General features: G+C 37.3%; 1 protein-coding gene across 1 annotated transcript in view; it reads left to right on the forward strand.

The window, feature by feature from the left end:
• The first annotated feature begins 1,551 nt into the window (after positions 1–1,551).
• LOC114657814 (ankyrin and armadillo repeat-containing protein-like) overlaps positions 1,552–12,681 on the forward strand; it is a 70,290-nt gene continuing 59,160 nt past the window's right edge. The window contains exon 1 of the mRNA XM_028809731.2: positions 1,552–1,680. The gene's annotated coding sequence lies outside the window, so the exon portion shown is untranslated. The remainder of the gene's footprint in view (positions 1,681–12,681) is intronic.

The following is a 12,681-nucleotide window of genomic DNA, read 5'->3' on the forward strand; positions in this document are numbered from 1 at the left end:
GGACCTTCAAATCAGCAGAAATTTTCTTGTAACCTTCCCCTGATTTGTGCCTCAAGACAATCCTGTCTCGGAGGTCTACAGACAATTCCTTTCACTTAATGCTTGGTTTGTGCTCTGACATGAACTGTCAACTGTGGGACCTTATATAGACAGGTGTGTGCCTTTCCAAATCATATCCAGTCAATTGAATTTGCCACAGGTGGACTCCAATGAAGCTGCAGAAACATCTCAAGGATGATCAGGGGAAACAGGATGCACCTGAGCTCAATTTTGAGCTTCATGGCAAAGGCTGTGAATACTTATGTACATGTGCTTTCTCAATTTTTTTTATTTTTAATAAATTTGCAAAAACCTCAAGTAAACTTTTTTCATGTTGTCATTATGGGGTGTTGTGTGTAGAATTCTGAGAAAAAAAAATGAATTTAATCCATTTTGGAATAAGGCTGTAACATAACAAAATATGGAAAAAGTGATGCGCTGTGAATACTTTCCGGATGCACTGTACCTGTATGTCCTCAACGCATACCAATGTTACTTCTTATAAAGACGGAGTGAAATCAAGGTTGCATTTCAGTCAACATTTATTTGAATAGACATGCAAGGATCTTTTTTCACTTGACTTTTGCTGAGGTACTGTAGCACAGAATGATGTTGGTGTCGTCGCCCCAGGATTCTTTAGGTCATCCCGTCAATCCGTCAAGTTCTGTGAGTGGCCGCGTTTTCACTGTTGCGGTCCTGCAAACCCAGGCAGTCTTAATAAAGTCTATTGGCAACGTTACACAGAACTGATCCGAATAAAAGCCACAAATCACGCACCTGTTAAAAACAAAACGTTAAAAACATTTCAGTGACTATTTTTTCGATACCACATGACCAGTATGTCATCGTTTTGCAATCGGTGTCTACGTGTCTTTACCTCCGCAACGTGCGTACACATGGTTTAAATTTCAGAAAAATGTTTTTATTTACTTATCTTTACCCCAATCTCTGTGTAAAAAGTGGAAAGAGTATCCTTTGGTGAGTGCGCACGGTCTACTACTGATGGCCTGGAGACATTAGGCGCTACCATGTGAATACTGAAAGATTGACAACTAAGGAAAATATTATTTATTGGGAAGAAAAAGTTGGCCAACTCATGGAATAGGTTTATATTGCTATAGCGATAATTCTACACATAGGGAAAAAATAATAATATTTGAATGTTCTAATGTAATCAGATGGATTTGCGCCATATCCAGGATATTTTCCTGCCTTTCGAGGCTGCATAAGAGGTTTGAGGATTAGCGACACCCAATTTGATTCGGCGGGTTTTGTAATGAATATATAGGCTGCAATCTATAATTTACTAGATAATTAAAGGATGTACATTTCAGAACCTTAATCTAAATAATTACAACTAATTACTTAATAATTAATTACTATTAATACTACATTACTATTAATATTTATTTGTTACTAATTGCCATTGTCACTACTAATATTATGACTTTACTATCATTAACTATTATACCTCAGTCTCAGGTATGCAGCAGGGGGCGCCAAGGTAGCCATCTTCCAAATACGGACCGCCCGATAACTGAGGTAGTGTGAACGACAGAGGAGCGGCTCGTTGTTAGACTTTGAGAAAGTGATGGGAAATGAACGGTTCTTCCACATTCGGACTCTAGTTTGAAGTTTTGTGTAAGTAAATATTTTTTTACTTGCTTCCCTTGAATATCTCTAGACGGCCGGTGTTTCATTTCGCGGACAAGGCACGAGGTACTCCACTGCGCACTTCCTTGGAAACGTCGTCGTCCTAGCAGTACAATATTAGTAGGTCTTAAATGTTATCTTACGTAAAAAGCATAACCCCACCTATCTATATTGTTAGAATTCATAACTTCAAGTCATTTACAGAATTTGAATTTTTATTGCGGATTAAGACAATTATTTCTATGTCAAAGTAAAAGCCATTATAACAATCCTGGCATATTTCTCCTATTCTCTATTAAGGCAGTTTGTGACTACAGTATTTAAAAATGTTGTATCTTGTCAGTCTGTTTCTGATTATAGTTGCTTCTTGGTAAAATCTCAGTCACATTGTTTAGAATTATTATACGTTTTTAAATACTTTGTTAAATCTTTACCTAATTAATTGCCAGCACCCAGAGGTTTTATAAACTGGATTCCGATCTCTGCACATAAACACGGTGCATAATAAACCGTTTAGTGCCTCAGCGATTTCATGATCGGTGAGTGTCCGTATCTCTTCAGTAATCTCCAAAGGAATACACTGCACATGTGTTTTATTCTTAATCTCTTATTCAATATGAATACTGATTACTTTTGTGCATGTGTTCACTTATTAATTTGTGACAATAAATTATCCTGCAAGTAAGAGTGAGTGTGAATTTAAGTAACAGAGTGATATCCTCTCAGGGCTGTTTCATAGCTTGTGCCTCCTCCCTATGACCCAATGATGGTAAAAAAATGAATTACATTATTAAATGATGCCTCAGTGAATCAATAAGTAACTGCAAAATAATAATACATAATAATAAATAAAACTGCAAGTTCCATGTTGCTTTCTACTTAGCTCAAAAATGTAACAACAGTGACCAAGTACAATGGCCAATACTACTGACTGCTAAGCAACTTGATTTTTTCTTTTTATTTAGGCACTAAATCATTTATCATTAATAAGAGTCATGCACTAAAGTGTGAGATGTCAGTCAGTCATTATCCAACCCGCTATATCCTAACTACAGGGTCATGGGGGTCTGCTGGAGCCCAGTCAACACAGGAACAAATCCCGGGCAGGTTACCAGCCCACCCACACACACGGGACAATTTAGAATTGCCAATGCACCTAACCTGCATGTCTTTGGACTTTGGGAGGAAACCGGAGTACCCAGAGGAAACCCATGCATACACAGGGAGAACATGCAAACTCCACGCAGGGAGGACCCGGGAAGCAAACCTAGGTCTCCAAACTGCGAGGCATCAGCGCTACCCACTGCGCCACCGTGCCACCCCAGTGTGAGATGTTTATATAATTTTTCTTTTACAACTTTCTGTTTTGTTTAAATTCCATATATGTCAAAATAGAAGAACACTTTTGTCTGAAACTGACAAGAAAATAAAATGAAATGTGCCGTAGGCTTTCTGTGAAATTCTTATATTTTTATACTGTAGACTAATAGTCAGATTACTGCTTAAACATATTCTTACTCCCTGTCTTTAAAGGATGCTTTATTTTAATAATCTGAATTCATTGGAGTAAAAGAAAAATCCACTTTATCTAATACTTAATGCATATTTGCATTATATATTTTATACTGTTAACTTTTTTCCCTCCTGCCCAGTCATGACCCCCCTAGTCAATTCTATACAAATTTTTCGGTTTACCAATTGATTTCCCAACAGATTCTTGCATGGTAGCAGGGTTTAGCACTGCCATTTCATGAATCTGATGCCCAGGTCATTGTCGGTGTGGCATCTGCATGTTCTCCTCTTTTAGGTTTTCCTCTAAATATTCCCAGTTTTCCTCACACATTACAGATAACTGCACATTGGGGTGACTGGCAATTTCAAGTGGGCTCTATGTATGTGTGAATGCATGACCCCCTGATGGACTGGTCTCCCATGCAGTGTTGGTTCCAGCCTTGTACCAGTTGTTGCTAGAATAGGCTTTGTCTCCCTGTGACTCTGAACTGGATTAAGCAGATTAAATAGTTTTTAAAATAGATAGAAATACAAAAGATGTCTCAGTTATGCATACTGCTGGTTTGGTGCCAGTTTAATGTAACACATTTTATCCATGCAGCAGTCATTTTTTTTTCAATCTTAACCACACTACTACATAATGAAGAAGAAGAAAGTTCTTTGTGCTTCAATGGTCATTTGAGCTGTGAAGAATTAAAAAGTGCAACCAAAAGAAATTCAGAATATCTGATAGCCTGACAAAGTAAATGACATTTAGACTTGAGCTGGTGAGTTAATAATGGCTCATACGAAACTGAAGGCATATTATGTGGTGTTTACTGAAAGAAAACAGAAACAGCGAGCAGAAGTATGCTGTGCCATTTGTCAACAGATTAAAAAATCAAGAGGTCAGTTATTATGCATAAATTCATACAGTACTTAGAATCATCAAGCTGAGCACAAGTTGTATTTTGACTTATTAAAGTAAAGTACAGTATGTTCATAAACATTCATTACGCAAGAAATCTACACTGTCCTTTAAAAAAAAAAATCCAGCTCCTAAAGGAACATCACGGCTATAAAGTTTTCAACCCAAATGATTTCATAATCAGAAGCCAACTTCCAGCTTTGATGGAGGAACAGACCCAAAAATGATGATGTTCTATTATCTGTTAGTTATCCTGTGTTTGTAATGACGGCCAAGAAAGGTTTTAATCTGTTTACATGTAGAATCTAAATAACAAAATCCCTGATATAGCAGGCTTCAAAATGGGCCAACACTAAGCAAACACAAGCAATATCATGTTTGTGAAAAAGAAAATCTCAAGTTACTTGTGTCTCATAACCCTCATGTCAGATATCTAGTTCTATGCTCACAACGTCTCAAACATATGTATTTTTTGTTGAAATATTGTGAAATAAACCAGCTGCCAAAGACCATCTTGTGAATGACTGAGGAGAGCATTCAAATATGATCAAGCTTTAGACCTTAAGACATGTCTCTCCCTCCTCATTAGATAGATAGATAGATAGATAGATAGATAGATAGATAGATAGATAGATAGATAGATAGATAGATAGATAGATAGATAGATAGATAGATACTTTATTAATCCCCAAGGGGAAATCCACAAATTCACATTAGGCTACCCGAGTAATGAGCTTTTTTTTATCATGGGCAGTTCAAAGTTGTGAGCTACTAAACGCCATTAAAGACAATTGTACCAGAACTTTGTTATCTCAAGTCCTAATTCCAACATAAGATTACAAGATTTTCTTTTTGTAGTTTGATACTTGTGAATTTGTACACCAAATTTAGACATAGACAAATACTAGGAGTAATGAAACAAGCATTTCTATTGAAGACATGAAATGAACTCTAATTACAAAAAGCAAGTGGACTGAAAATAAGAGGCTACATCAACTTTACTACATTTTCATTTAAAAACACAGACATTAGTCTCCATTTAGGCCTTTTGCCACACACACACACTGCCCCCAGCTTTTTTAACCCATGAAAACAGAGACTTTCTGAAATGCACTTCAGAGTCATAGTTTCTTGAAAGGTGTTTGCAATGTGAACAGGTGAAGACGTAGAGTTTTGAAAAAACAGACTCAAACATAGCCCTCTCTGGATTGAATCCTGCTCAGTCACCTTTCACAGAAGAAAACCGTATTTCAACATAGTGAACATGCAGGAGTTGCTTTCTATGGTGCTTGTTGTGTTCCTTACCTGTGTACATCTAAATTGCTTTTGGCACAGTTTTAATGTTGTATATATGCACAAAATTTAAATAATTTACCTGTCGCTACAGCTTGATGCTGTGGCTGGTATTACTAGCCCTTCAAGATTCTTACACTGATGTGCTCGTGCCCATTGTGATCAAATGTCTTTATTATATGCCTTTTTGGCCGTTTGAGTGTGGACTGACATGTTTTTGTAAACAATGTGACCCCATCGTATGTACAGATGTCATTTTCATTTAAAAAATTCTGTAATGTGGACATAGCCTTAGTGTTCCTGAAGGAGGAGGACTGAGAAGTGTGGCTCTAACAAAACACACTCTTTGGTCAATGACTCTGTGTAGGAAAAATTTTAAGACATTGTGAAAGTCACACATTTTAAATTATAGAAATGTTTCCTTATTCTGTGATGATATATACAGTACAGTATAACAATAAAGGAAATTCTAATTTGATGCATGACAGGCTCAAACACATGCTCTTCAATTGTAACTGGCTTCTGTATCTCTAGTGGTCCTCATTTTAACTGCACTATCTTAAATCTTGAATTTTTCCCCAGCACATTATTCTCAACATTCTTTGTTAATCTTTTCAAACACTCAGATATAACATATATGTGCTATCTTCTAATTTGATTTAAGTAATGGTATTTAGCAATTTAAAAAAATACTACTGCTATTGTACTAATACTTACAACTCTCATTATCCAGTTATAGGACCACGGGGCCTGAGATCATCCAGCAGCACCAGTGTGACAAGCTATTACAGGGCACCCTCACTACTCTCACACCCACATTCACTAACAGGGTCAATGTAATGTTGCCAGCCAACCTAAACAGTAACTCCTCAACCTTTGTCTCCATACAGATGGTCACATTCATGTACTTCTTGTTCCCAATACCCGGTAGTGCTTTGAAAAAAGGTTGCTAAATGCAACCTTAAATAAGAAACATAGCCCAGGAGGTCCCAAAAATAGTAATATGAGTGTTTCAGGTTAAATACATAATATTAATACTTAAAACATATAAAAATGTCTATTTTTGAAATGATTTACATTTCATTAACATAATTCTAACTTAATTTCTTTGTCTGACATTTATTTATTTGTGGAAGAAGGTAAATAGTAGCAATAATGTCTCTGTTACTAAGCCAAGATTTTGTAAGTAAACTGACATCAGACTTTGCAATTTTGTACAGTAAGTTGAACTCTTTTATTTCTGCTCCATTATGTGATTTACAGTTCCTGCCATTCAAGCTTTCATTGCACAATGCCAATTGTACCACAGTGCTAGCTGGTATCCGTTTCTTGTAGTCATTTGCCACTGGAGGACGGAGTGGTGGCTCTGAGGCTAGGGATCTGCACTGGCAATCGGAAGGTTGCCGGTTCGAATCCCATAAATGCCAAAAGGGACTCTGCTCTGTTGGGCCCTTCAGCAAGGCCCTTAACCTGTAATTGCTGAGCGCTTTGAGTAGTGAGAAAAGCACTATATAAATGCAAAGAATTATTATTATTATTACTGGTATAGTAGGAATTTGGACTCACAAAGGTCTTCTGATGTTGAAAATAGGGCTACAGTTTCAGGATTAAATAAAGGATTTGTTTTACTTGTTATGTGTTATCACGCACTTGTCATATACAGTGGAAAATAATAACAAATACTCTGGTAATAATACTGGTAAGCTTAATAAGATACTGATAAGCTTAATAAGATCATCTTAATCCTCAATTCACTTTAATAAAAGGACAAGTGCCTGTGTGTCTGTGTATCTCTTTGTCCTTCCACTTGCTGTATCTCTGTCATTCCAACAGATGGCACATCACAAACATTTGCAATAATAAAATGCATTGCATCTTTCATTCCAACAGATGACACATCACAAACATGGCATATAACAGAGACATTTGCATTGCATTTGTAATTTAAACAGATGGAACTTCACAAACATTTGGAATAATGCATTTTAGCAGTCTACTACAAATGGTTGTAATGCACCATCCATTGGGACAACAAATGCAATGCATTTTATTACTAAATGCATTACAAATTACATCTAATACATGATGCACTACAAATGTTAACACTGAAGTCTGCATTGATTAGTTAGACTTCAGCCCAACTTAGAAGGGTACTACAGTTTTGTACTACATCTAAATCTTAAATCATAACAGTTAATTAGATCCAGGGCAGAGTCTTAAACTAGTGATATGCATTTTAGTTTGTTTATGTATGTTTTTAAGGTGCTTCTGGATTTTTTGACAAAAACGTAATCATATCTGTGAGAGTTTGTCACAAATAAATATCTAGACATAACGGATTTTGAGGAGATACAGTGTTTGGTACTTTTATCACACACCCCAAGAGTCCTAGGTTCAAAATCTAACTCATGCAATTTCTTGATAGAATTTTTCTTTTATTTTTTTCAGAAAAATTACTCCTGGGTAGGACCTAATTTGGATATGATGATTTTTGTTTTGTTTCTTCCTGTTTCACAATTCAGATTTTTTATATTCCTGTCCACAATGTATTCTTATTTGTGAAAAGTGCTGTCCAAGGTAACCCTTATTCTTGGCTCCTCTCAAAGCTATTTTTCTGTATTGTTAAGGAACTTTTTTTGTTTTAGAACCAAATTATTCTCAGCCACATATACTATGAATATATTTCATATTTAATAACTCCTTTCAAGGTCTATATGAAATATCACTTCTTCTTAACATGCTGAACCTTTTCAAAAGACTTACCCCTGACACGTGGCTGGGGCTGAGACAGGACATAATTCTCTGTCCAAAATTGATAATTGGCAGCTACTGTACAGTGGATTCAGACCCCTTCACTTTCTGCTTTTTATGTTGTAGATTCAATTTTAAATGAATAAATTTGCAATTTCTACCCATCATTCTACACTAAATAACCCATATCATTCTACACTAAATAACCCATAATGGCAAAGTAAAAAATGTCTTCAATAAGGGTTGCAAATATATTAAAAATCCAAAACTGGAATACTCATTTATATAAGTATTCAGACCATTTGTTGTGGCACTCCAAATTGTGGTCAGGTGAATCCTTTAATTATCCTTGAGATGTGTCTAGAACTTGACTGGAGTCCACCCGTGGCAAACAGAACTGATTGGACATTGTTTAGGAGGGCACAGACCAGTATATATGAGGTCCCACAATTCACACTACATGTCAGGACAAAAACTAAGACATGAAATCCAAGGAACTCTCTGTAGTCTTCTGTGATCAAATTATGGTGAGCCATCGATCAGAGCAAGGGGATAAAGCCATTTATAAAGCCCTGAATTTGTCCAGGACCAAAGCAGCCTCAATAATTGTGAAATAAAGGAAGTTTATAACACTAGGTCTATTCCTAGAGTTGGCCAACCATCCAAACTGAGTAACTGGGCAAGAAGGGCCTTGGTCAGGGGGGTGAACAAGAACCCAGTGGTCACCCAAGCAGAGCTTCTTCTGAGATGATAGGACCTGTTGGAAGGATGGCCATCTCAGCAGCATTCCATCAATCATGGTAGAGAGGCTTACTCCGGCTTGGAGTTTGCCTAATGACCTTTAAAGGACTCTTGAGAGCATGAACAAAAAGATTCTTTGGTCTGATGAGATAAAAATAAAGCTCTTTGATCAGAACTCTAATCACTATGCCTAGGAAATAAGAAGCTTCTTATCCAGTTTAGTGGTGCTTGAGAGGATCTGCAAGGAAGAATGCAATAAAATTCCCAACTCCAGGTGTGCAAATGTTGTACAGACTTATTCAACAGACTTACAGTGGTGTGAAAAACTATTTGCCCCCTTCCTGATTTCTTATTCTTTTGCATGTTTGTCACACAAAATGTTTCTGATCATCAAACACATTTAACCATTAGTCAAATATAACACAAGTAAACACAAAATGCAGTTTGTAAATGGTGGTTTTTATTATTTAGGGAGAAAAAAAAATCCAAACCTACATGGCCCTGTGTGAAAAAGTAATTGCCCCCTGAACCTAATAACTGGTTGGGTCACCCTTAGCAGCAATAACTGCAATCAAGCGTTTGCGATAACTTGCAATGAGTCTTTTACAGTGCTCTGGAGGAATTTTGGCCCACTCATCTTTGCAAAATTGTTGTAATTCAGCTTTATTTGAGGGTTTTCTAGCATGAACTGCCTTTTTAAGGTCATGCCATAGCATCTCAATTGGATTCAGGTCAGGACTTTGACTAGGCCACTCCAAAGTCTTCATTTTGTTTTTCTTCAGCCATTCAGAGGTGGATTTGCTGGTGTATTTTGGGTCATTGTCCTGTTGCAGCACCCAAGATCGCTTCAGCTTGAGTTGATGAACAGGTGGCCGGACATTCTCCTTCAGGATTTTCTGGTAGACAGTAGAATTCATGGTTCCATCTATCACAGCAAGCCTTCCAGGTCCTGAAGCAACAAAAAAACCCCAGACCATCACACTACCACCACCATATTTTACTGTTGGTATGATGTTCTTTTTCTGAAATGCTGTGTTCCTTTTACACCAGATGTAACGGGACATTTGCCTTCCAAAAAGTTAAACTTTTGACTCATCAGTCCACAAGGTATTTTCCCAAAAGTCTTGGCAATCATTGAGATGTTTCTTAGCAAAATTGAGACGAGCCCTAATGTTCTTTTTGCTTAACAGTGGTTTGCGTCTTGGAAATCTGCCATGCAGGCCGTTTTTGCCCAGTCTCTTTCTTATGGTGGAGTCGTGAACACTGACCTTAATTGAGGCAAGTGAGGCCTGCAGTTCTTTAGACGTTGTCCTGGGGTCTTTTGTGACCTCTCGGATGAGTCGTCTCTGCGCTCTTGGGGTAATTTTGGTCGGCCGGCCACTCCTGGGAAGGTTCACCACTGTTCCATGTTTTTGCCATTTGTGGATAATGGCTCTCACTGTGGTTCGCTGGAGTCCCAAAGCTTTAGAAATGGCTTTATAACCTTTACCAGACTGATAGATCTCAATTACTTCTGTTCTCATTTGTTCCTGAATTTCTTTGGATCTTGGCATGATGTCTAGCTTTTGAGGTGCTTTTGGTCTACTTCTCTGTGTCAGGCAGCTCCTATTTAAGTGATTTCTTGATTGAAGCAGGTGTGGCAGTAATCAGGCCTGGGGGTGGCTACGGAAATTGAACTCAGGTGTGATACACCACAGTTAGGTTATTTTTTAACAAGGGGGCAATTACTTTTTCACACAGGGCCATGTAGGTTTGGATTTTTTTTCTCCCTAAATAATAAAAACCACCATTTAAAAACTGCATTTTGTGTTTACTTGTGTTATATTTGACTAATGGTTAAATGTGTTTGATGATCAGAAACATTTTGTGTGACAAACATGCAAAAGAATAAGAAATCAGGAAGGGGGCAAATAGTTTTTCACACCACTGTATCTGAATACTTAGAAAAATGAGAGATTTCAGTTTTTGATTTTTAATAAAATTGAAAACATGTTTTCTCTTTGGCATTATGAGTTAGTGAGTGTAGACTGATGGGCAGAAATAGCAAATTTAAAATTAATGTACAACACAATAAACTCTGCAGAACGTGAAGGGGTCTGAATACTTTCTGAATCAACTGTAAATGCTTCTTAAATATGAGCTATGAAAAATATAGAGCTGCAACTGTTCAATTTCCTCATTTTATGCAAATTTGTATTTAAGTGGGACGTAAGTTAAACATTTACACGGATGCACTTTTTTACATACATATATGCCAAGCACACTTGCGTAATTGGCCTATTGTAAAAATGCATTCAGAGATTGGAAAAAACACCTGTTTCTGCATTTAAATCCTATGTGGATAAAGAGAAGAGTGCCACTTGTTTAGCAGTATCAGTGATTGTGCTATACTTCTGAGGACCTGTTTTTAAATATTTCAGAGCCTGACAAACAGGTTAGTCGTCTGTATAATTTAGTAATTTTTTTTTTAACTTTTGCTCTGTCAAACTGTCTTTGTGAGGAACAGCCAATTATGAAATTCTCCGGAAATATGGGCTCCTTTTGAAAGTTTCAGTGTGCTTGGATACCTGAGCAAGTGCTATCGGTAAGTAGGAAGCATAGCATTAACATATTGGATGCCAGCACTTTTCTGTGCTAAGTTAATGAGATTTTCTTTGAAAGCTTCATTTTTTCATCTGTGGACATACAGCTGGTGTGACTTGCCAAAAAACTCCCAAAGGACATACTCCCAGAAGCATTGTGGCATGTCAATATGCATTTTAGCAATTTCCAGTCTGGCTTTTTATGTTTTTCTTTCAATGATTCTTCTTCCATTGAGCCCACTGCCACTCAAAAAGCGAAGGATGATGCGATCAGCAACAGATGGACTTTGACCCTTAGAGTTCAGCTTGTATCTCTTTAGAAGTTGTCCATGGGTTTTTGCCTACCTTTTTCGCTATCCTGCTGCTCATTCTGGGGTCGAGTTTCCTCTTGTGGCTGTGGCCATTTAGGTTGGCTACTGTACCTTAAACTTCATAATTATATTTGCAACTGTTGTCACAGGAACATCAAGCTGCTTGGAGATGGTCTTGTAGCCTTTACATTAACATGCTGGTCTATAATTACCTTTCTGATCTCCTCAGACAGCTGTCTACTCTGGTCCACGTTTTAGTGTGGGACACACAATGATACCAAACAGCAAAGTGACTATTCTTCTCCTTTTAAATAATCTGAATGACTGATTGCACGGTTGGAGACATGTGTAATACTAAAGAAAACAGCTAGTTTGAAACATTTCTATAATCCAACTAGTGCTGGGCAGTATACTGGTTCATACTGAAAACCGTTTTTTATTTTTGTTATAATATGGATTTTTCTTATATCGCAACACCGGTTTAAATTGCATAAACAACATTTGGAACGTGGCGCAGTAGGAAACTGTTTAAGGGGGACCTTTTTCACTGCTACACCGCTAAACACATGCAACAGAGTACATGCGTTACTGGAGGTGTTGCGCGGGGGCTCTTTTTCACTGCTACACCGCTAAACACATGCAATGGAGTACATGCGGTAGTGGAAGTATTGCACGGTCAAAATGGACAGAGAACATTCCGAAACTGAAGCTGTAGCAGTCGATAAAGTTGAACATGATAACACAGAAGAACTTTTGCTGGAAAAAGGAGCCGTGTCTGTTGTCTGGAGATACTTTGGATTTAAAAGGTTGGATGTGGACCATTATGTTCAAATTTTGAATACTGTTTCTATACTACTGGATAATACTGCAAGCCAAGTTATACATGTTTTAT

This window comes from Erpetoichthys calabaricus, chromosome 9 (assembly GCF_900747795.2).
Source record: "Erpetoichthys calabaricus chromosome 9, fErpCal1.3, whole genome shotgun sequence".
Lineage (NCBI taxonomy): Eukaryota > Metazoa > Chordata > Cladistia > Polypteriformes > Polypteridae > Erpetoichthys > Erpetoichthys calabaricus.